The 25,600-nt window shown below is 42.2% G+C and overlaps 10 non-coding genes across 10 annotated transcripts; 5 read left to right on the plus strand and 5 right to left on the minus strand.

Annotated features, from left to right (window-relative positions):
* The first annotated feature begins 475 nt into the window (after positions 1-475).
* LOC139759161 (U6 spliceosomal RNA) lies at positions 476-582 on the plus strand. The gene has a single exon (XR_011715004.1). It is a non-coding gene; the product is annotated as a U6 spliceosomal RNA (small nuclear RNA).
* Positions 583-4,453: 3,871 nt separating this feature from the next.
* Positions 4,454-4,526, plus strand: TRNAV-AAC (transfer RNA valine (anticodon AAC)). Its single transcript has one exon. It is a non-coding gene; the product is annotated as a tRNA-Val (tRNA).
* Positions 4,527-5,977: 1,451 nt separating this feature from the next.
* Positions 5,978-6,050, plus strand: TRNAV-AAC (transfer RNA valine (anticodon AAC)). The gene has a single exon. It is a non-coding gene; the product is annotated as a tRNA-Val (tRNA).
* Positions 6,051-8,142: 2,092 nt separating this feature from the next.
* Positions 8,143-8,215, plus strand: TRNAV-AAC (transfer RNA valine (anticodon AAC)). Its single transcript has one exon. It is a non-coding gene; the product is annotated as a tRNA-Val (tRNA).
* A 910-nt stretch (positions 8,216-9,125) lies between these two features.
* TRNAV-AAC (transfer RNA valine (anticodon AAC)) lies at positions 9,126-9,198 on the minus strand. Its single transcript has one exon. It is a non-coding gene; the product is annotated as a tRNA-Val (tRNA).
* Positions 9,199-9,819: 621 nt separating this feature from the next.
* Positions 9,820-9,892, plus strand: TRNAV-AAC (transfer RNA valine (anticodon AAC)). The gene has a single exon. It is a non-coding gene; the product is annotated as a tRNA-Val (tRNA).
* Positions 9,893-12,682: 2,790 nt separating this feature from the next.
* LOC139759179 (U6 spliceosomal RNA) lies at positions 12,683-12,789 on the minus strand. Its single transcript, XR_011715009.1, has one exon. It is a non-coding gene; the product is annotated as a U6 spliceosomal RNA (small nuclear RNA).
* Positions 12,790-13,567: 778 nt separating this feature from the next.
* On the minus strand, positions 13,568-13,662 carry TRNAI-UAU (transfer RNA isoleucine (anticodon UAU)). The gene is made up of 2 exons: positions 13,625-13,662; positions 13,568-13,603 (listed from the first exon to the last, which is right to left on the minus strand). It is a non-coding gene; the product is annotated as a tRNA-Ile (tRNA).
* Positions 13,663-18,076: 4,414 nt separating this feature from the next.
* Positions 18,077-18,149, minus strand: TRNAV-AAC (transfer RNA valine (anticodon AAC)). Its single transcript has one exon. It is a non-coding gene; the product is annotated as a tRNA-Val (tRNA).
* Positions 18,150-19,670: 1,521 nt separating this feature from the next.
* On the minus strand, positions 19,671-19,743 carry TRNAR-ACG (transfer RNA arginine (anticodon ACG)). Its single transcript has one exon. It is a non-coding gene; the product is annotated as a tRNA-Arg (tRNA).
* Positions 19,744-25,600: the final 5,857 nt, after the last annotated feature.

The raw sequence follows: 25,600 nt of genomic DNA on the forward strand, positions 1-25,600 counted from the left end.
GAACCGGGCCAGGGGGGAAACCCAGCAGCCAAAAGCACCCGTGTCGAGCAGTAGTGGGATCGCGCCTGTGAGTGGGTGGCCCGTAGTAGCCTTGCCAATACAGACGGACTTGGTCCTTTTTGTTTTCAATCCACATTTTTTTTTTTTTTTCATTTCTTCTCTTATCACCTATGAGACTAACGAGTTACGCGAAATTCTGGAACGTTTGTGATACGGTTTTACATATTATATGTATGACAACATTCATTATACCGTATGCAATGACCACATTCACTCGTATTTTTGAAGCACGTCAGGGAATTATTATATTCTCTTGCGAATCTTACACCTATTTCATCACCATACATATATGTACACAAACGTCTTAAAAAGATTAAATATATTTCGACGTATATATATTCACAGTTATACACACCAGTATCAACTGCGGTACGCTGCACGAAACATCCCTCCCTCTACGACACCCATCCCTCATGTACTTGCTTCGGCAGTACATATACTAAAATTGGAACGATACAGAGAAGATTAGCATGGCCCCTGCGCAAGGATGACACGCAAAATCGTGAAGCGTTCCACATTTTAGGCCGCATTTATGACCTTCATTAATGTATTATACCTTAACATGAATACATGAAATGAGTGAATCACATTCATCATTTTCTTGTGATACAAAGAGTATCGTGTGCCGGGCCACGATCGATGTCAGGGGTTCGATTCTACAAGAAAAATATATATATATTTCTATCTTTAATAAAAAATATATATATATTTCTATCTTTAATAAAAGGATAATTGAGGATGTATCTTTAACAGTCCCTAAGTCTTATTATTTAGTACTTGGTAATTTGCAATTATATACCAAAGTCCTTACTAACCAACAAAAAACAAAACAAGTGAATAACCAATAAACTGAAGGGGATTGTTTGCGGTGTTTATGAAACGCTCAAAGCATCAGAAAACAAGTAGGAATCATTACAGTTACATTACTTTTATAACATTTATGGACGTAGGTGGGTAGTTCTCCTGGTACCTGCTTTCTTTTAATTGCTGGTAATCACACCAGGTGAACTGTGAGCCAAGAGGAACATGACCATTCTCTCTGAAGGCTTGCTTACCTGGTCTTCTTCACTGGGGGGACAATTATATTTGTTGAGATTTAAGCTCCGTTGAGGCTGTGGGTAAACTTCACGGTTGATATTATTAAGAAGTCTTTACTAAGGAGGGATTTAACATTAGCTAAGAGTCACGGTCTCCAATGGTTGAAATGTTTTTCATACTGAATAAGAATTTGGGGTTGAAAAATTATTTAGGGGTCATTACGGGTTGTAACAAAGCATCTTGTTTGGGGGTTATAAAGGCCTGTAATATCTAATGATACGTATGATCATTTGCTTTGTATTTGATAGTTATCTGTTTGCTTGGGGAAACATTGTGAGATGTTTTCCATGATGACATGAAGTTTAGAAGCGTTCCATTGTGTCACATATCAGTTTTATAAGGTTTTGAGGTATTTTTCGGTGAGTAATAAATTTGCCTCATCATCTCATTAATTAGGACTATTTCTCCTGCTAGATACGAATCTGCAGTTGAAAATGGTGTTTGTGGTTCATTAAGTGCTGTAATGAATTATAAATGATTCTTCTGATTACTTGCTTCGCACTTAATGAGTGTCTGTTTACGTGGGGAAGCATTATGAGGAATTTTTCTTGATTATATCAGACATAGAAGCGTTTAGATTTTTTTGGGGGGGTGACAAAAATTCCTTAGTAGTATCCTATCCAAACAATTCATCTGCTTCACTCTAAACTACGCTTCACCACCCTTGTCATCCACCCAGTCAAAGGAAATGCAACAATGCTTTGGTATTCTTATAGTGGCCAGCTGACTGCCCACTGCAAATATTCAGTACTTGCACAGTGCACTTCCAGTTCTTGCCTATCATAATATTCCCGGCATTCGGTTCTTTTTAACATTACTAGACTCCGACCCAAGGCGCTCCGTAACCATCCGGCAAATCCCAAGTAGAAATGAAAAGCTTACCCCACTTCTTCACCACACTTTAACAACATTACTTACAGATTACTTATATCTGCTAACAGATGCCACTTCCCCAACAAACACGATATTGAAAATCATACACCATATTGATTTGACTAGCACTAAATCACCGCTTTCCCTGCCCAGTCTAATATCCTACTCCCTCCTAGTTTTTTAAATGATACTTTTATCAAAATGACAGCATCAGTCACCCAACAGCATGACGGAAGCGCTCATTATGGGATAATCTTGATAGATATTATTTAGAACACTGTGTATTGAATTGTGACATTGTTGAGGACGAGTTTGTATTTGAAGAACGATATGGAAGTATCCGGTAACACCAAGATGTATGTTTTACAAGATTTGGCCTCAGGTGGATTGAAAAAGGACCAAGTCCGCCTGTATTGGAAAGGCTACTACGGGCCACCCACTCACGGGCGCGATCCCACTACTGCTCGACACGGGTGCTTTTGGCTGCTGGGTTTCCCTCCCCCCTAGACCGATTCACACCTCCTTAGACAACCTGGCCACCCTTAGCTTTCTAGGGGTGGCCATATTGATGCCGAGCTTAGTGCGGACGTCCATTCAACATGAGGAATTCCGCAGCAGTGCTCCTTACCTCAAGCCATCCGTTGGCCCAGGCCTCCGAGTCGCCGGATTACAGGGTCGCGCCACCAACCCCAGCCGATGGTTCTTGTTTCATTTATGAATATAAAGTTTAGTTACATATAAGCAACCTGTAATATGTATATATATATATATATATATATATATATATATATATATATATATATATATATATATATATAATGCAACTGTTGAGATAATACCATGGGTTCCACCTCCCTAAAATCATTTCTTTTGTGTATGATTGCCGTTCCTTGCGGTAACAAGGTAGCCCCATGGAAAGGCCACGCTCGCTCCTATTCATTTATATAAGCAGTCATGTGCAATGCATCGAAACCACAGCCCCCTATCCACGAGCAGGCCCCACAGACCTTTCCATCGTTTACCCCTACAGCTGCACAGACCCCGATTACTCAAAAATATTTTTCACTCCGTCCTTCCATCTCCAGTTTGGTCACCCGCTTCTCCTTGTCCCTTCCAGTTCAGCCGGTCGTGAGCTGCATCACGTCATACTCAGCAAACCACTTCCTTCCTCAGTTACTCTGTGTAGTCGTTAGCACCACAAGGGTAGACCGTTGTGGTGTTTATTCATATCCCTGTATGGCTAGGCTTTTGAAATCGACTCTCTCTCATTTTGAGTAACATCTATAACCTGCCATCTTTGATCATATCATGTGGGCTTATTTTCCTGTCCTTATTTTTATGTTTATTTAGGCCCCTGTGTTTGTTGAAGTTTAGAGGCATAGACTCGATGCGAACGTATAACCATGACCGAAGCCTTCGACATAAGACACAATTTGAATACCTTACGAGCTCTTATGTAACTCAGTTACTGATTCCTGCTTCAGGTAATAACTCTGAAGGTAATGTTACTAGCATTGTATACCCTCCAACCGGCATTTGCGGCGCCTTAGTTATAAGAAATACTTGTGTCTCCCCCCAAGAAAGGTTGCAAGGATCAATATATCCTCTTAAAGAAAATGTGGATATCGCAGTTGCACTGGAGGGAGGAGCACTGCTGTAAACCTCCGGGGTAAAACTTGCAATATATATTTCTCCTTTATTTTTTTTGCAGTCGACTCGGCCTTGGGCAAAGACGTGCCTTAGTCGCGGTCGTCTCGGGTGGAAAGTGTGAGGAAAAAAAAAAAAAATGGAAAACAGATGAGTTGAATGAAGCTCATCAGATGTTTGTAGACGTCATGAAACACACAGCTACATACAGATTGCACTCGCTGCAGGACAGCGAGGGTCATATATGTAGTGACTGTAAGATCTGGACACACGTGAAAAAGGTGTTGAAGGCTATTCGACTGGTGCTTATACATCGACATTGCCTTAAAACGACGCCTTTGGATCGATAGATATGGAAGTAAGATATATACAGAAGTTATATAACGAAAGATGCAAGAAATGCAATGGACTATATATACAGCATTAGGCCATTAAGTGCAGTTCGATTGTGGTAGTATATCGGATGAGAAACAAGTGCTTGCTTTTGCGAGAGTAGAAAAATAGATGATTTATGGGAATGTTTTTACAAGGATTTATTTACAGCCTCGTTGAGGTAAATAATATCCGTCAGTGATTCGTCAGGTCTGTTTTTAAAACATTTATTGTTTTGTTTTCAACTTTTTTTTTCTTTTTTTTTTGGTGGGGGGAGAGTAAGTTGTTCCTTTTAGTATAAACACAATTTTAATTATTACTTGTAGTTAGCTAGCCTTTTATAGAAGAACACGCACACACACATACACATTCACACACAAACTCACTCATATCAGTCTACGTGGTGCTCATGGTGTAGTGGTTATCACATCTGTCTAACACACAGAAGGTCCCAGGTTCGAGCCCTGGTGAGCACAGGAATTTTTTTTTTTCTCTATTTTTGAAGATCCTGTGAAGTGTGAATCTCTTTCTCCAAAGCCACACACACACACACACACGTGTGTGTGTGTGTGTGTATATATATATATATATATGTATATATATATTCTTTTTTTTCATACTATTCGCCATTTCCCGCGTTAGCAAGGTAGCGTTAAGAACAGAGGACTGGGCCTCTGAGGGAATGTCCTTACCTGGCCTCGTTCTCTGTTCCTTCTTTTGGAAAATCAAAAAAAAACGAGAGGGGAGGATTTCCAGCCCCCCGCTCCCTCCCCTTTTAGTCGCCTTCTACGACACGCAGGGAATACGTGGGAAGTATATATATATATATATATATATATATATTTTTTTTTTTTTTTTTTTTTTTTTTTTCATACTATTCGCCTCTCACTTTGCACACCACCTCGACCAAAACACCCTGTATCTGCCACTCTATCATTAAACACATTCAACAAACCTTCAAAATACTCACTCCAGACTTCGCCTGCTAGAGGTTACACTGTGATTGAAGAGTCACTTATAAGAGAAGCCCATTTTGTTCCTGCTGCTGAGTGTAGCGCAGGTTTAAGCTGAAAGAGGCCCTTGGGCCATATTTGAATATATAGATATAATTATTTGTACTTGTTTGCTGTTTCCGCGTTGGCAGGATAGATGCAGAAAAAGTCCATTTGGTCATATCCATTTCTAGCTCACAGGTATAATGCACCAACACCACAGTCTCTTATCCACAACCAGGCCCAACATACCTTTATTTGGTTTTCCCCGGCTGCTTCATATTCCCTGGTTCAGTTCGTTAGCAGCACATCGCCCCCTGTGTACCACATCGCTCCAGTTCACTCTGTCCCGTGCATGCCTTTTACCCTCCTTTATGTTCAGGCCCCCGAGCGCTCATAATCTATTTCATTCCTACCCCCCACCACCAGTTTAGCCCCATCTTCTTCCTCTCCACCCACTTCTGACGTATACATATCCTCTTTGTCAACCTCACCTCACTCATTCTTTAGCTGCGGGAGTCCTTTGGAAGAGAATCATGGGACAGGAAAATCTAGGTAAAGGTATTTAAGTGCAGAACTCCGAAGGGCATGTGGGAGCAATACAGACTCCAGTTCGTTGGAGGTTGTAATGGAAGACAAGAAAGATATGACAGCTCGCTGTCAGGGAGGCAGTGTTAGATCCCAGTACTGCAGCATCTAGTACAACAGATAAGGTTGCATATTTCCATTAAGGAGATATCTAAACAGATTCAGAATCACGAAGATCTTCAGTGTTTCCTGATATTACCTGAGTCGTAGGTGAGGGAGCCACCTCTCCTCAGGCATTAGGTTGATGTGATGTAAGGTTACCACACTCCCGGTGAGGTGGATGAGGTCATCTTGTGCATCTGTGGTATGGATTGTGTCTTCCACAGTGTGGCACATGTACACACGTGGTGCTCATGGTGTAGTGGTTATCACATCTGTCTAACACACAGAAGGTCCCAGGTTCGAGCCCTGGTGAGCACAGGCCACTTTTATGATGGGGCCACACGAATTTGTATGCCTTTCTTACTGACTATAGATAGGCACATCCACACACACACACACGATACAACGGAGGGTACTAGACAAGGGACAGCTAGAAACATACAGTCACTTCCTGGGTTCCTAATGTATTACCTAGCAAGTTACGTTTAGCACATTGATCCTCCAGCCTCTCTCAAACTAGTGCTTGAACCTCATTAGACAGTTGAGGAGGATGTAGCAGCTGCAACATCCCTGCCATCGTCATCCCCAGTCACCTTGTCGTTGAGTGCACACACAGCCGCAGGGAACTTGCCCCAGCTGGGAATGAACAGTTACGGGGCAGTACGCACTACAGTCATTGTGAACATTATCAGCAAGCAATCTCTGCATTGTATACAATTGATCCCCGCCTCAGTATACGTGTGTAGACTCTGTTTAGCACCCCTTCTCTTGACTTTGTTTCGCACACCTTCTCTAGACTCTGTTTAGCACACCTTCTCCTCATTCATTGTGCAGCCTCACAGTTCATATTATCTACAACATATCTATGTATTCAGGCTTTACCTGAGTACATGAAAAAGGCTTTTATTATGAGTATGATTATTTGTCTACGCCTCCCAGCCAAGCGGGACTGGTTACATGTAGGAAAACTGAAGGGAGAAATGGCACAACTGTTTGTGTAGAATGTTGGAGCCATGAATGTAGTGGTTTCATATGATAAGCTATCTGTTATCAGTGTTTCCTCTCCCGGATATAACTAACATGGACTCTCCCTTCTCAGGTGCCAGTGGTACAAAGACTGAAAATATTACGTTCTATATATTTTTCCAGTGATGCTGAACTTAACCGTGAATACAAGCCACATGGTGTTCGTGTTGTAACATCATTTTCACTGGAAAAAAGTTTATAGAATGATAGAGCTGGAATTGTTACTGTGTTGTATAGTATGGGTCTTGTGTGAAATTATACCTTTCTTAATTTCTTTCATTATCGTTTAATTCACTGTTAAAGAGAGGATGATAGTTATATTCTAATTATCTACATGTCACTACTGGATAATGATTGTTACTTTTTTTAATGATATGATCATTTTAAAGGATTATTTGGGACTTTCGATACATTGCTATTCTTCATCTACGAAAAAATGACCAAAAGATCTCCAAGTCAGAAGTAGAGGGAGCAAGAGGGAGGGAGAGACCGAGGAAGGAGTTGAAATGATCGATTAAAGTAGACTTTGGGAGTATCTAGCCTGAACGTTCATTAAGGTGAGTGGCGGGCGTGGGATAGAATGAATTGGATTGACATGGTATATGGGGGGCGACGCGCTATCAGTAAGCTGAACAAGGACTTATGAAACGGTTAGAGGAAACCATGTAATACTATATTGGGATTAGCTGTAGACTTTAGGCTTTTATCTTAATGCATTATGTCCTACAACTAGAGAATGGTTGTTTGCAAATGAGGCCATGTTTCATGTATTTATTACATTCCCTCCCAAGTTGGCTGTACGAAGGCACTGAAATAGAAAGCTGGCTGTTCCTTTGTCCTTGATTGTTTTGACGAACGAGGAGCAAAGTTCATAAAAAGAACTGCAGAACAGTATTCACCCATGACCTCTAACGTCACCCAGCCACTTGGAATGGAAAGATATATAGTAGTTCCCCGGCCCTAAATTTGGTACCCTGTACCTGTTCCCTGTAATCTATAACACCGCCTTGAATTTCTGAGCTTCTCTTTGAAATGTGTATCAGCCACGGTGGAAGCGTCTGTGTAGTCCTACTTTAGGTGTTTGCTCTCCTCCAGGTCATATAATGTATACAGTCAGGCCTCTTTTGCTTCTTTCCTCAGACCCTGAGGAGCTGGAATTCTCTTTCCACACGACAGGTGACAGAATTAAGACACCTTTAAATGATGTCACGTCTTCAGTGCTTCCTAATATTTCCTGAGTCTGTCACAGGCGTAGGTAAGGGAGCCCAGGCATTAGGTTGATGTGATGTAAAGGTTACCACACTCCCGGCGAGGTGGATGAGGTCATCTTGTGCATCTGTGGTATGGATTGTGTCTTCCACAGTGTGACACATGCACACACGTGGTGCTCATGGTGTAGTGGTTATCACATCTGTCTAACACACAGAAGGTCCCAGGTTCGAGCCCTGGTGAGCACAGGTCACTTTTTAAGAGCTGGGTACACACCCTGCTGGGTAGTAGCCGTCGCAATGATCCCCCAGCTGCCGCCACCTCACTCCTTATATATATATATATATATATATATATATATAATACTTTCAGCTGAGAATAAATCTGGTTAAGTTTAGCACCACTTGGAAAATACCTAAAAATATATGGCGATATTTTTACACATGTCTTTATACCACTGATATCTGAGAAGGGAAAGTCCATGTCGGCAGTATACAGTAGAGGAGACACTGATAAATAAACAGTTTAAAATAGTGTGAACCACTACCTTCATGGCTCTAGTATTTTTTTACGTAGCACTTCCTTCTTCAATTCCCCCCCACAAATAATGTGTCCCGTCATGTATGATGATGATAATAATAATAATAATAGTAATAATGATAATAATAATAATAATGATAATAATAATAATAATAATAATAATAATAATAATAATAATAATAATAATGATAATAATAAGAGGAAGAAGAAGATATTGACAGTTATTTGATATTTAGATATTTGTGGTGATAATTTTTGAATTACTTGTAGCCAACTCTGCAAATATAGAGAAAATACTTTGACCTGGAAAGAGCGGGCTACAGAACGAGGAATTTTAAAGTTTATCCTCAACTACAAAGACGGAGGTTCCTACACAACCTGTTAATTCTTGGTCACTCTCAACTGTGGTTGAGATAAGGTCTCTGTACCACGTTGTATGGGTTCGTAGCAACTGTGGTGCGAGTAGCACTTGATTACAAGGTATATCTGGCATCGGGGAAGGTTGCAGTAGCTTCGTTTTCCACACTGCTGATGGATGAGAATCAAGCGATGATGCTGGAGTAAGGTGGCGGCAGCTGGGGGGATCAGGGTGTGTACCCAGCTCTTAAAAAGGGGACCTGTGCTCACCAGGGCTCGAACCTGGGACCTTCTGTGTGTTAGACAGATGTGATAACCACTACACCATGAGCACCACGTGTGTAGCTGTGTCACGCTATGGAGGACAGAATCCATACCACAGATGCACAAGATGACCTCATCCACCTCACTGGGAGTGTGGTCACCTTACATCACGACATCAACCTAATGTCTGGGGAGAGGGGTTCCCTCGCCTACACCTGTAACAGACTCAGGAAATATTAGGAAGCACTGAAGACTGAGCGGGTACGCCATGTAACGTGACATCATTTAAAGGTGTCTTAATTCTGTCATCTGTCGTGTGGAAAGAGAATTCCGGTTCCTCAGGCCTGAGGAAAGAAGCAATATCAAGAACGAGGGAACAGTCACCTTTCTATTTCGGTGCCTCAGCACAGCCAGTGAGCGAAGATGTGCAAAGAATTAACGAAAAACGGCCTCGTTTGCGTACGCCCACAGTCTAGCTTTAAGGTATAATGTACTAGAACCAGAGCCAGTCATTCACAGCCAAGACCCACATAATAATGTTCCAGTGTTTCCCTCGACCGTATAATCTACTCTGGTTTAGCTCACTGACAGCAGCTCGGCAAAGTTGCACACCTGTTAAATTAGACAAGGTCATTTTGGGTATCTCTGGTATGGATTCTGTCTCTGACAGCGTGACACATGTACACACGTGGTGCTCATGGTGTAGTGGTTATCACATCTGTCTAACACACAGAAGGTCCCAGGTTCGAGCCCTGGTGAGCACAGGTCCCTTTTAAGAGCTGGGTACACACCCTGCTGGGTGGTCGCCATCGCACTGATCCCCCAGCTGCCGCCACCTTACTCCAGCATCATCGCCTGATTCTCACCCAGTAGGAGCCTGGCTCTCGTCGGGGCCGGGTGAGATACCAAGCCCAAACCACCTAGGCTTAGGTCTCTCACCAACGGCGGGCCGCCCTAGAGCATAGTGCCCGCCCCGCACCTGATGAGGTGTAGGTTTTAATCACAGGCAAACAAACAGATATATCTCGTACTCAAGTTTTAGTGGGATCACAGTGAATGGTTAATTGTGGTTATAACAACAGTAAAACGGTAAAACGAAATCAAAAGGACCAAGTCCGCCTGTGTTGACAAGGCTACTACGGGCCACCCACTCACGGGCGCGATCCCACTGCTGCTTTTGGCTGCTGGGTTTCCCCCCTGGCCCGGTTCACACCTCCTTAGACAACCTGGCCACCCTTAGCTCCCTAGGGGTGGCCATATTGATGCCGAGCTTAGTGCGGACGTCCATTCAACATGAGGAATCCCGCAGCAGTGCTCCTTACCTCAAGCCATCCGTTGGCCCAGGCCTCCGAGTCGCCGGATTACAGGGTCGCGCCACCAACCCCAGCCGATGGTCGTTGTTTCGGAAATTGTTTTGAAGTGAGTTGTTGCTCTCTGTAACTTTGGATTAATATTGGTTACTTGTGCTCTGAGAAATTCAGTATACGTTTTTTTCATATCGAAAGGGATTTTAGAAAATACAAAGGAGCAAGGCACTCTTTGAATTCTGGAGTATTTCATTATGGATGGAGAATTGTTGAGTGAAGAGTGGTTGTCAGGAGAGAGGGAGATGGTAGACATCTATTCGTGCTACATGCACTCTGTTTTGAGTGAGACAGTAGTATTCTTATGGAATGATGTGGTGAAGCATGTTTGTTGATGGTTCGACATTGTCAGAGTGCTGGGACGTGAGTTATGGACTCAATGACACAACGTTCCTTCTGTGGTCTGCGGGCGAACTGACTACTCAGGGGCGTCTCTACGGGATATAGCACCCATGGCAAGCACTGAAATTACGTCTCTGGCTTGATTTGAAATGTACATACAGTGGATGTGTATAAATGTATATTCAGTGTAATTATAATCTGTTGAAGACTTAGGCCAAACTTGAATATATATATATATATATATATATATATATATATATATATATATATATATATATATATATATATATATATATATATATATAAACTCTTAAAGACTTTAAAAGTTAAAGACTTCTTTGATCAAAATTGTAACGTAGAAACGGTAATGCAGCTGATAGTAGCAAAATATTACTGTAGTTGAAAAGTAAGACGAGTTTCTTTCTTATCTCACAAAACCAAACCGTTCAAAATGTCAATTGTGTAGCATACGTCAAAAAGCAATCCTCTTGAGTGGCGCCCCCCTTCAAGTGGCGCCCAGGAGCACGTACCCTCCCTGCCATACCCCTAGATACGCCACTGTCTACGGGAGATGATCAGCAGCACCTGCCATACCCCTAGATACGCCACTTTCTACGGGAGATGATGGGAGCTCATGTTGCAAGAGTTAGTTAGTACTGAAGAGGGTTGGAGAAAAAAAAAGAAAAGTGCCTCTTAGGGGAATTTTATTGTAGAAGCTTGAGGATTATTGTTAAGTGATGCCTATTGTGAATAAATGTGGCTTGGTTCCTTACCAATTTCTCTCATTGATGGTGGCGTCAAGTTTTTGAGTGAGGGTGTGTCGTGAGAAGATCTCGAGTGCTTTGTTGATATCTATGGCATTAATACTGTGCAGGTTAGGGGCTTTCAGGATGTGTTGTGTGAGGCTTGTATGAATTGTGGGAAAGGGATTAATGCGTCCGTAGCCATGAGGTGTGGTTGAAAGTTGCATATTTTGGTTGATTTTGTTAACGAAGGTGGAGTTAAGGTTAGGTCAGCAGTCATGTCAGAGTAGATATTGTGTAGATTTAACATGACTTTTGTTCATAGGTTTGTTTGGTTTCTGGACGAGACGAATTTTGGATTCAGTGTTTCATGAGTACGAGACTCTACTCTCTTCTGTTTTGGTTGTGTTGACCTGAAGATTTGATCAGTTTTGAGACCTTCATGTTATAAGCAACACAGTCCTATTATCCATTATAAATGTTAAGTATGCTGAGCATCAGCTGTGGAGCTTGAGACTCCTTTTGATAATCTCAGCGTGAAACCCTGAGTCAGTATCAACGGCGCTGACCTCTGAACAAATGTAATCGTTCCCCCTGAAAAGGGAGGGCCAGTTAGAGAGAACGGTCATGCTCCTTCGGGTTCATAGCTAGTTTAGTGTTATGAAAAGAGATTAACATAGCAAATATACCAGATTACATGAGCTATCGACCTGTAATCATAAATGTTATGAAAGTAAATTACTCTGTGAATTCTAAGTGTTTCCCAATGTTATATCTACAGTGGATCGTTACACCTCAAAAAAAAAAAAATCCCTTTCGGATTATTCCAGTAATATTGTTTTACCCATGATTAAAAACTAGTATATACATGCCGTTTACCATGTTGTGAATATCATAACAGTTGGGACAGTAACAATTACTTCCTCACATATTTCATTTGAAAGATTTGATTTTATTATTCCTTGGTGAGTTGAACCCATGTCATCGCTCACGGCCAGGCCAGGCCAGGTAGATAAATATTCTGCATATTTTGATGAGAGTGATGCTGTCACGTAACGTATTGATGTTAAGGTATAATACATTAATGAAGGTCATAAATGCGGCTCAAAATGTGGAACGCTTCACGATTTTGCGTGTCATCCTTGCGCAGGGGCCATGCTAATCTTCTCTGTATCGTTCCAATTTTAGTATATGTACTGCCGAAGCAAGTACATGAGCGTAGGGTGTCGTAGAGGGAGGGATGTTTCGTGCAGCGTACCGCAGTTGATACTGGTGTGTATAATTGTGAATATATATACGTCGAAATATATATATTTTTCATGATGTATGTTTGTATACAGACATATATGGTGGTGAAGTAGATGTAAGATTCGCAAGAGAATATTTCTCCGACGTGCTACGAAAATACGAGTGATTGTGGTCATAGAATGTGGTATAATGAAGTTATTATTTTTTCATATAAAAAACCATATCACAAACGTTTTCAGGATTTCGTTGAGAGGTATCGTAAAATTATTTCCGAACGTGTATTGAAAATTCATAAGGACCAAGTTCGTCTGAGTTGGCAAGCTATTACGAGCCACCCACTCAAAAGGCACGATTCCGCTAGTGCACGACACGGGAGGGCTTTTGGCTGCTGGGTTATTGGAGACTCGTGGAACAAGGTGGGCTCAGAGCAAGTATATGCTCCTATAATTGAGATATGTAAGGAACATGAGGACGACAAAATGGTAATAGTGAACTTTCTCCCATTTGTGCATTAATATCTATGCACAAACGTAAGAAAAAACTCCCCTCATGCACCAATAGATAATAAGAAAGCTCCCCGCATGCATAAATAGATAATGAGAAAACTCCCCGCATGCACAAGTAGATGATAGATGTACAAATAGATAACCAAGCCTCTTTATATGCGTAGACCAACAGAGCTCACCAGAGGTACAAATAGGGAATAACCGGTGTCCCTCACGGTGAAGCTGTTCAAAATATCTGCCCCTGGTGAGGCTCGAACTCACAACCCCGGCATGGCTTAGCAGCGACCACTGTCTATAAGTACCGTGCGCTAACCGATTGCGCCACAGGGGCATACCGGCGTCGGCCGCCCGTATGGGTAAAGCCATGCACTCCACAATGACAACCGGACGCAACGCTTTGAAAACACTCCGCTACACACAGCCATCGCCACACACACATCTCCAAACCTTCCCTCTGTGTCCTCTGGCAATTTTATAATGACGAAAGGTTTTAGCCCAGGTCTCTGCTTCGTCCCTGTGGCAGCTTTGCGGCAATGCTTAAAACTACGCAGCGAACAGACTCGCAATGATATATTTCTATGACCATGTCTCTCCTAACCCTGAAATATATTTGATGTTAATCTTGCAATGGTCATGATATATTTCGTGAATACCACGTCAGCAAGATGAATCTCCATGGTTAAAAACTAAAGTCTATTCCAATTCGTCGAAGATTTCAGTGTCCTTCCCCCCTCTAGTTTCATGTTTCGATCGATGTAAAATACCATCGGAATGATACCTGATATAGAAGTCATAGCATCGGGAATGCTATGGAAGAAAACGAATAGAAGAAGGGAGAAGCAGGGGAGGGGAAGATGGACAAGTGAACCATGGCAAAGATATGTTTCCCCCACACTGAGCCAAGCATATGAACCCACACCAGTCGATGGTCGTACTGCTCTAAGCATCATACATTTCAGCAGTTGGCTCTCATAACACGGTGTATATATATATATATATATATATATATATATATATATATATATATATATATATATATGTGTGTGTGTATATATATATTCTTTGTCAATCTTTCCTCACTCATTCTCTCCATATGTCCAAACCATTTGAACACACCCTCTTCTGCTCTCAGCCACACTTTTTATTTCCACGCATCTCTCTTATCCTTTCATTACTTACTCGATCAAACCACCTCACACCACACATTGTCCTCAAACATTTCATTTCCAGCACATCCACCTTCCTCTCTACACCCATATCTACTAGCCTATGCCTCGCAACAGTATGACATTGTTGGAACTACTATTCCTTCAAACATACCCATTTTTGCTCTCTGAGATAACGTTCTCGCCTTCCACTCATTTTTCATCGCTGCCAGAGCCTTCGCCCCCTTCCCCACCCTGTACTCACTTCCGCTTCCATGGTTCCATTCGCTGCTAAGTCCACTTCCAGATATCTAAAACACTTCACTTCCTCAAATTTTTCTCCAGTCAAACTTGCATCCCAATTAACTTGTCCCTCAGCCCTACTGTACCTAGTAACCATGCTCTTATATTTATGTGTGTGTGTGTGTGTTAAAACTGGAGGGGAGGATTTCCAGCCCCACCCTCTCCCTCCCCTTTAGTCGCCTTCTACGACACGCAGGGAATACGTTTCCAGCGTAGCGAGGTAGTACTAGAAACACACGAAAAAAAAAGGCCCCATTCGCCCTCATTGGCTCTAGTTGTCATGTATCGGAACCAGAACCCCCTATCCACACCCAAGCTCCACAGACATTGCGAAGTTCGTACCCCCTGTGTGCTAACCACGTCGCTTCAGTTGTCTATCCCACGCACGCCTCATACCCTCCTGCATGTTTAAGCCCTGATCAGTCAGAGTACATTTCACTACATCCTTCCATTACTCTTTGCTGTCTCCACTTCAGACAGTCTTTTGGTCAGCCTCATCACTCATCATCTCCATAGATCCAAACTATTAGCCTCATCACTCATCATCTCCATAGATCCAAACTATTAGCCTCATCACTCATCATCTCCATAGATCCAAACTATTACGACACATTCTGTTCAGCTCTCCCTCATGCTCATCCTTACTACCACACGACTCTTTTTAACACTACCATGCATTACACTACCACCCCACCCCTCTGTCAACCCATGCTATCTTCAAGCATTTCATTTCCAGCATCCAGAACCTTTGAATGTATCCAAGGCCTCTGAATGCACCCGGGACCTTTGAATGCCCCGTCAACAACCTTAAGATTTACATCAGCTTCCACAGTTACATCCGCTGCCACATTCACCCCCAGGGAACGAAATCACTCCACTTCCTTCAGTGTTTCTCCATTTTAGACTTTCGTTCAAACCCTCTTGTCTCTCCCCTCTTTTAAACCACATAGCTTTACAAAGGAATTCCAACACCAACACACCATCGGGTCCTAACGAGACTGATTGTGGAAGAGATCAGAAACTCATAGGTTAGTGTGACGAGAGTAGAAAGGGGTTTAAGATGACTCAGACAGAAAAACCTATAAATCTTTTTACGTAACCATCGGTGCAGATAATGTCAGTCGTGTATTTGAAGTAGCATATAGATAAAGGAAATATTTTTAAATGTATCTATGGCACTGCAATCATCAAAGGCACGATCACTGTATGTGATGGCCTGGTATTTGATCTTTCATTCATGCCCATGGGTCGTACTGGCTTGCTCAAGTCAGGCGTCGTACCATCGTGCTCAAGGGTCGTACCATCGTGCTCAAGCGTCTTACCACCGTGTTCAAGCGTCGTACCATCGTGTTCAAGGGTTATATCATCGTGTTCAAAGGTCGTACCATCGTGTTCAGTGGTCTTACCATCGTGTTCAAGCGTCGTACCATCGTGTTCAAGGGTTATACCATCGTGTTCAAAGGTCGTACCATCGTGTTCAGTGGTCTTACCATCGTGCTCAAGCGTCGTACCATCGTGTTCAAGGGTTATACCATCGTGTTCAAAGGTCGTACCATCGTGTTCAGTGGTCTTACCATCGTGTTCAAGGGTCGTGCCATCGTGTTCAAGCGTCGTACCATCGTGCTCAAGCGTCGTACCATCGTGCTCAAGCGTCATACCATCGTGTTCAATGGTCGTACCATCGTGTTCAATGGTCTTACCATCGTGTTCAAAGGTCGTACCATCGTGTTCAATGGTCGTACCATCGTGTTCAATGGTCTTACCATCGTGTTCAAAGGTCGTACCATCGTGTTCAAGGGTTATACCATCGTGTTCAAAGGTCATACCATCGTGTTCAATGGTCTTACCATCGTGTTCAAGGGTCGTGCCATCGTGCTCAAGCGTCGTACCATCGTGTTCAAGGGTCGTGCCATCGTGTTCAAGGGTCGTGCCATCGTGTTCAAGCGTCGTGCCATCGTGTTCAAGCGTCGTACCATCGTGTTCAATGGTCTTACCATCGTGTTCAAGCGTCGTGCCATCGTGTTCAAGCGTCATACCATCGTGTTCAAGGGTCGTGCCATCGTGTTCAAGCGTCGTGCCATCGTGTTCAAGCGTCGTACCATCGTGTTCAATGGTCTTACCATCGTGTTCAAGCGTCGTACCATCGTGTTCAAGCGTCGTACCATCGTGCTCAAGCGTCATACCATCGTGTTCAATGGTCTTACCATCGTGTTCAAGGGTCGTATCATCGTGTTCAAGGGTCGTACCATCGTGTTCAATGGTCTTACCATCGTGTTCAAGGGTCGTATCATCGTGTTCAAGGGTCGTACCATCGTGTTCAATGGTCTTACCATCGTGTTCAAGGGTCGTGCCATCGTGTTCAAGCGTCGTACCATCGTGTTCAAGCGTCGTACCATCGTGTTCAAGCGTCGTACCATCGTGTTCAATGGTCTTACCATCGTGTTCAAGGGTCGTATCATCGTGTTCAAGGGTCGTACCATCGTGTTCAATGGTCTTACCATCGTGTTCAAGGGTTATACCATCGTGTTCAATGGTCGTACCATCGTGTTCAGTGGTCTTACCATCGTGTTCAAGGGTCGTGCCATCGTGTTCAAGCGTCGTACCATCGTGCTCAAGCGTCGTACCATCGTGTTCAATGGTCGTACCATCGTGTTCAGTGGTCTTACCATCGTGTTCAAGGGTCGTGCCATCGTGTTCAAGCGTCGTACCATCGTGCTCAAGCGTCGTACCATCGTGTTCAAGGGTTATACCATCGTGTTCAGTGGTCTTACCATCGTGTTCAAGGGTCGTACCATCGTGCTCAAGCGTCGTACCATCGTGTTCAAGGGTTATACCATCGTGTTCAATGGTCGTACCATCGTGTTCAGTGGTCTTACCATCGTGTTCAAGGGTCGTGCCATCGTGCTCAAGCGTCGTACCATCGTGTTCAATGGTCTTACCATGGTGTTCAAGGGTCGTACCATCGTGTTCAAGGGTCGTACCATCGTGCTCAAGCGTCGTACCATCGTGTTCAATGGTCTTACCATGGTGTTCAAGGGTCGTACCATCGTGTTCAAGGGTCGTATCATCGTGTTCAAGGGTCGTACCATCGTGTTCAAGGGTCTTACCATCGTGTTCAAGGGGTTGACTGAAGTGACAATTGTGATTTGGATTCACAGCTGTATCTACCGCCCTGGGATAAGACCAGGAACATTCTCCTCCTCAGTGCGTGAGTGTGACGTCAACAGAGTTCAAGGTTCTACGTAAGAAGTCGTGATATTTACAACAGCGGGGAAAAAAAGAAAAGGGAAGCAAAAATGTGCTTACCAGGGCTCGAACCTGGGACCTTCTGTGTGTTAGACAGATGTGATAACCACTACACCATAAGCACGTAATAGTATTGCGAAAGACGGTGAAATAAGAAATACCGTTCTTAACTCTTTCTGACAGCTTCCTGTACAGTAGAATAACAAAAAGATGTCTCAGATTTTCTTGAAAACTCCATTGCTTTTTATAATGCTTTACATGGAAGAGGAAGGAAAGATAAAACAGCAGAAACAGACGTGCTCAACACAACACAAAAACATGATATATATATATATATATATATATATATATATATATATATATATATAGAGAGAGAGAGAGAGAGAGAGAGAGAGAGAGAGAGAGAGAGAGAGAGCGGGGGGCTGGAAATCCTCCCCTCCTGTTTTTTTTTTTTTTAATTTTCCAAAAGAGGGAACAGAGAAGGGGGCTAGGTGAGGATATTCCCTCAGAGGCCTAGTCCTCTGTTCTTAGCGCTACCTTGCTAACGCGGGAAATGGCGAATAGTATGAAAGAAAGAAATATATATATATATATATATATATATATATATATATATATATATATATATATATATATTTTTGTGTGTGTATTCATGATTGTTCTACAACGTTTTGATAAAGGAAGAATCGTCAGGCATTAACAATAGTAACCTAGCTAGTACCTTAAGTGGTTTCGTCAGCAGTCGTTTGATATTGATAGAATCAGATTTTCTAGTGTATGTAACACAGTATAGATGTACTGCTTAGTCCTGTACCTTGCAACACTTAACTGGCTACACCACACCATTGTTGCAGGTCAGTGTATAGGAAAATACACCAGTGTTGCAGGTTATTACGGGCGCATATTGCATCAGTGTTGCAGATCAGTACAAGCCAAACTACACCATTAATGCACGTCATTACAGGTCAAACTGTACAGTGTGCATGTCTTTATATGGTAAATTGCAATAGCGTTGCAGGTCATCACAGGCTAAACTACACCTGTGTTGCGGGTTATTACACACACACACACACACACACACACACACACACACACACAGAGCAGCCTGAGCCATTTATTGACCGGCCCCAAGGAGAGGATGAACTCGGACTGACCCGTGTGTGTATGTGTGTAACAATTAGCTCTGTACTTTAAGGGAGTTTTACAGTTATGGGGCCCCATCTCTTGAACACTCTCTACTGGTCTGCAAGTTTTTGAACTTCTACATATTATGTGTGTGTGTGTGTGTGGTAAGCCAAATATTCATTAAACATTTTCCGGTTTTGATTGAATTAAGGTATATTATATTGAGCAAATTAACTTACCATGAAGTTTGATAGTGTTTTATGAAATATTAAAGATAACTAGCTTCACCGAAGATTAGGGGAAATTAGTTGACCACAGACATGTGTGTGTGACTAACGAACATAGTGTCATTAAGAAAGGCTGGAATACACGGTAACTCATTAAGAAGGGCTTGCATATACGGGTTACCAAGGTGTGAAAAAATGGGGAAATCTCAGTGATGCCATACCACACACAATGCAGTTGTCCAAATCAAATTCCAAGTATGATCAGATGTAAACGAATAAAAAAAAGTAAGCACCGACCCTGCCAGGATTCGAACCTGGAATCTTCTGATCCGTAGTCAGACGCGTTATCCGTTGCGCCACAGGGCCTTCTATATTGTGGTAGGTGGCACACACAGTCAGTAGAATAAATTATCGTGTTGCGTAATATATATAGTGTATTGTAGCTGCCTAGTCCAGTGCGTGCTACATGAAATTCTAGTTCACGTATTAGTTATCTAGTGTCCTCCCGTCGAACTTTTATTTCTTGGAAGATATTGAAAGAATATCGAAGAGAGCAAAATGCTACTGTAGAGAGACAATACCTTATTATAAATTGGACTCTACGTCCAGACTACATTCAACATGATATTCTGATACTGTCACACATACGAAATATCCAAGAACATCCATGTACAAGTGAGGAAAGACAAAAATTAACCCGCTAAAAGACTCTTTCTCTCTCTCTTAAAGATCCCCGACCGAGGGGGAGTGGAGACAACTGATGCCAACTGACGGGCTCTCCGGTCGGGAGGTCCGGAACTAATGTGGACCGTTGCTCTATCACTTCACGATTTAATCACTCAATAACTACCACTACCCGTTAGTAACTACGACCTCCCTTTTCGGTATCGAGGCCGCATCCACAACATCAGTTGGGCTGATGTCTTTTTCGCCAGAGAGCCACACCGTGTGAGGTGTATAGACGACTTTTCCGTGAATTTTTGCGGGGTTACCGACTAATCCACCTCACGACAAAGGTTCTAGCCTACCCGTAGGTAGTGGGGAATTGTTCGTATCTTCTGTGGATTTATTTGCATCTGTTGTGCACAAGATTGTCTATATATATATATATATATATATATATATATATATATATATATATATATATATATATATATAGGAGCGGGGGGCTGGAAATCCTCCCCTCTCGATTTTTTTTTTTTTTTTTTCCAAAAGAAGGAACAGAGAATTGGGCCAGGTGAGGGTATTCCCTCAAAGGCCCAGTCCTCTGTTCTTAACGCTACCTCGCTAATGCGGGAAATGGCGAATAGTTTGAAAGAAGAAAGAAAGAATATATATATATATATATATATATATATATATATATATATATATATATATATATATATATATATATATTGTAAGACTGCTACTGCCTGAGGTTAAGCCTCAAGTGAAAAGTCACTCTTAGCGAGGCTGTAACACCGCCTGTTTACGACGTAGATTACTGTCTTGTCAGAGGACATCGTGGTTCAGAGGAGTCCATTTTGTCCCTGCTACTGAGTGTAGCGCAACCTTAAATGAAGCTGGAGGAGCTATGTCATCCTTGGGGGCTATATAGCTCTAGGATCTTCCTCTTTTGAAGGAGTCTTGGAGTTGTATGATAACGCTACGAGATGATTTATACTTGGGTGTTCCACAGGGTCCCTTTTCTGAAGAGTTCTTGGTGTTACCCTAGGTGCCTTAACTGCAGCAGTGCCTACAGCTCCAAGGTTGCGCTAAGCTCAGTTGCAGGGATAGTATGAACTCCTTCGAAGCACGAAGAACGAGTCGTGCGAGTTACGTTCACGTGTTTACGTGTGAAGTGGTATGAAAGCCAGCAGCCCCATGTGTGGGTGAGGCAGAAGTAGCAGCTACCTGCCTCGTCCAAAGATGTGAAACTTGATAGTTATTGAAGTGCTGGCTAACTGCGCAGCTGACGCTAACCCTGCAGCACTTTGACTGTCAGTTCTTAATTGATTCGGTACTCTTATGAGCCAACCCGTAAAGTTTCGTAGCGAAAGTTTCTCTGCTCCGCTCCGCCCGTTTCAATGATTTATTCGTGCAAATTTATCTTCACCAGATTCCATTAGTTTTCTTTCACCAATTCTTAATCTGTATTCATATTTCTCTACATTTTCTCTTCGTTTTCTGACCCTGTCAACATCCTGACTCTGGTATCATTTACAGAATTTTGTTTATAGATGAAATTTATATTTCTAGCTTCTGTTCCATCCTGTTTAGCAGTGTCTATTTTGTATCATCCCTGACGTCTCGTGTGACTGAAGACAACTCGCCCATACAACTTACCAGGTACATTTGAACATTCACTTTTGTCCCCCTTGCCTCTGTGAAGTGGCAATATTCTGACATTCAGCCAACCCTCAGACACTGTCACTATCTGTTTTGAGAAATTCAACTACAGTTCCTTCCACTCCAATAGCTTTGCCGCACTTCATATACCGCAAGACATTCCCCACCTCATCCCTATTGACTTAATCACTGCAGCAGCCCTCGCTTTACATACCTCCTCGTTCAAAACACCCCTCTGTATCTACCACAATGTGTGGCCCCTTCGGTTTTAAAGCCCAATCCCTCCCCATGTGTAGAGGGGGCCCCCTACGAGTGTAAAAGTCAACCCCTTCCCGTGTGTGAGGCCGCCCTACGAGTGTAAAAGTCCACCCCTCCATGTGTGGGCCTCACGAGTGTAAAGCCCCCTTTACATTCGTGTGGGGCCATATGAGCGAAAAGCCGTCATCCCATAAATAGGCAAGAGTAGACAGATACGGACATACATACGTAGGAGTATAAATATGGCACTTCTTATACAGAGTTGAGACTGGACCACACGTGTGTAAATTCCATCCATGTAAATACATATTTAGTAATCACGCACACACACACACACACACAGACACACACGGGTGGTTGCCACTATTCTCGAGTCGCACTGTGTTGTGGGAGGTCCGGAGCTAATGTGGAAGACCAACGCGCAGATAAAGCATGCATCATGACCATAAACTCTAGTACCCGTTAGCAACCACGACTTCCCTTTTGCCCCAGCGGCCGCATTTCCACCAACTTACAGAAGCCAGTGTCGCTGGGACCCATCCCTGCCTAGGAAGTCCCGGACACAGCCAGGAAACCAACATTCCCGGCAGCCTAGCCCGCGCCGTGAGATTGTGCCGACAACGACCGACCAACCCGACACTGTCTTCAAATATTTCCGTGTTTCCTACATGGCGGAGAATAGAAGAAAAATGGACATGATTTCGATAACTAAATCCTCATCGTCACGAAAGATTTGTAAGGATTCTACCTAAATGCATTTGTCTTTCTCCCTCATTCTGGCGCCTGCGCAATAAAGAAAAAAAAAAAAAAAGTTGTTTTTGCCTCTTCCCGCGTCTCCATTCCGCTCGAGAATTATCATCATGGTTTACTTTGTAACATAGGTTTAATACCTCTCATACAGGAAAAAAAAAAAAATGATTATCGGCTTTCGTAGTTTTGATCTCGGGGATCACCGTGTCTCTCGTGTGTGTAGTGAAAGGCTTGCGTAACAATGTACTTTCCCCCCCTCTTGTGACAGCCTGTTCTTTTGTAACATAACGGAAACACTGGTAACATTTTTACGCGTAACAGTGATTACGGACACACCTCACATACCTCTGTGCATCACGATATGATATATTATTAAGCAGGTGAAAAGCACGAAATATAGAATTTTATGATGGTGCATGTGTACAGCACATATTTAGAATTATATATAATGCTTGTAAACATTACATATTACAATCATATATAATCATTCATGTGAACAGTGCGTATTTAAAACTATATATATATATATATATATATATATATATATATATATATATATATATATATATATATATTGGAAAGGATCACAATTTTGCGCGTGATCAAGATATTCCTATGAGTCCACGGGAAAATGAAACTTTTCGTGTTTCATTTTCCCCGTGGACTCATAGGAATATATATATATATATATATATATATATATATATATATATATATATATATATATATATATATATATATATATATATATATATATATATATATATATATATATATATATATATATATATATATATATATATATATATATATATATATATATATATATATATATATATATATATATATATTGCGTTTGAACAGCAATTAGTTAAAGTAATGTATTATTATGCATGTGAACAGCATGTGTTTAATATGACTTGTAATCATATGTATGTTCTTTATGTACATAATGTAATTGTGTGTATATTTTTATGTACATTCCATTCTCCCACTGCTCTTATAAAAGAACTTCTGTACATCTCTTCTGTCTCGATATCATGTTGATGTCTCCTGGTTGTTCTCTCCCTGTATTTTCTGGAGACCTTGTTGACATTATCCTCCCCTATAGGTTACCCTCCTTTGGCTCAGATCTTCCTGCAGTGAGGGCTACGCACCACAGCCCTACCTTTTGGCAAAATCTTAAGTAATGAAGTACTCCAGCAGGAGCCTCAAGGGGGTTCGTCGTTCACAGCCTAACTCATAGCATTTTTGTGGTAGTCTGGCTCGTTTTTCCGTCTGAATGGACCTCTATGAGGTTCCGCTGATCGTCTCTCCTGCAGAAGTGCCTTGGGAACCCTCACTTCCCCCCACCCCCTAGGGGACCTGGGTGGTAGTGCCTCCTGTCTCCTACTGCTCAACCAGGGAACTTCGGCAGTGCCTCCTCCGTTCTGCATTAGCACTAAGAAGGGGAAGTCGCTCCGTCAACGACCACTGCAGTAGAATGGACAGGAAGGAAGAAGCTATACATATGACAGCTAGGAGAAGCAGAAAAATCAAAAGAGAGGAGTTTAGAAAGCAGAGACCTGTGCCACACCCTGAAAAATGTCTTGAAATGTTGAGGGCCATGGCAAAATGTTCTATCAGAATCACTGAAAGAGGAGGACCAGAGGTGAGTCAGATAGCAGGGATCACAAGTAGACCTAACTAACACTGCGAAATCCATATTGGTGATCAGAAAGGAATGGAATCTTAGTGTTTAAGAAATGAGAGTCAAGGAACGTTTCATTGAATGGAGATGGCAGAAGTGAGAGCAATTTGACGACCATTGGAAGGGCAGGGAGGAAAGGCTGCGGCAAGGCATGTATGTATCCAAGAAGGAAATGTCTTGGGGTATTCAGACTGAGTCGAAAAAGGCGAGCAAGGATCGGAGCAAGTTCTCTGAAGACGACTAGAGGAGTTATGCCGTCTGGGTCATACGCCATGTTCACCTGGAGCTGTGAAGGCATCTCCAGAGGAAAATATAGATGATATAGGTTCACTGAGTGGAAATGGGGGCAGGTATGGATACAAAATCATTCAGAGTTAAATAAGAGGAAGTAAGTTACCAAAGAGAGTGGCTTTATCAGTTGGCGAGTTAACTCCTGACGGATTGGATCAGATGAGGATGGGTGGGGAGGTTTGATAATTTAGAACTTATCGGATGGAAATACTTTTAGTTGAGGACCTGAAGGATCTGTGTACAGAAGTCAGATCAGCACACTTTTGTGTGATGGTGTGCTTAACTTGACGAAGAACACGTTTCTGATGATTCCGAGCTGAAATGAAAAGAGAGGTAAGGGGAAAGTAAGTGTCTTGGTCAGGTATTCTACTTGTGAAAATGAATCTTCGCAGTGCTCTTGGTGGATACAACTACTGCTTTAAAACCAACCACAAACGACTTAAATAACATGCTGACATGAAGACAGAGAAGTTTGCGTGACGTATTAAAGTTCAATAAGTTTCCTTACTTAAAATTCAAGAATCGTAGAGCAAAGTTTCTGTACTGCTGTAACCGTACATTACAAAATTACGATGATAGTTTGCCCACTTATAAAATATAATCTGAAAAAGACTAATGACATAAATGAACACTAGTAACGTAGGTACGGGGTATCTGAAGAAGACTAATGACATAAATAAACACTAGTAACGTAGGTACGGGGTATCTGAAGAAGACTAATGACATAAATAAACACTAGTAATGCATTACGAAATTACGATGATAGTTTGCCCACTCATAAAATATATTCTGAAAAAGACTAATGACATAAATAAACACTAGTAACGTAGGTACGGGGTATCTGAAGAAGACTAATGACATAAATAAACACTAGTAACGTAGGTACGGGGTATCTGAAGAAGA

This window comes from Panulirus ornatus, chromosome 2 (genome assembly GCF_036320965.1).
Source record: "Panulirus ornatus isolate Po-2019 chromosome 2, ASM3632096v1, whole genome shotgun sequence".
Lineage (NCBI taxonomy): Eukaryota > Metazoa > Arthropoda > Malacostraca > Decapoda > Palinuridae > Panulirus > Panulirus ornatus.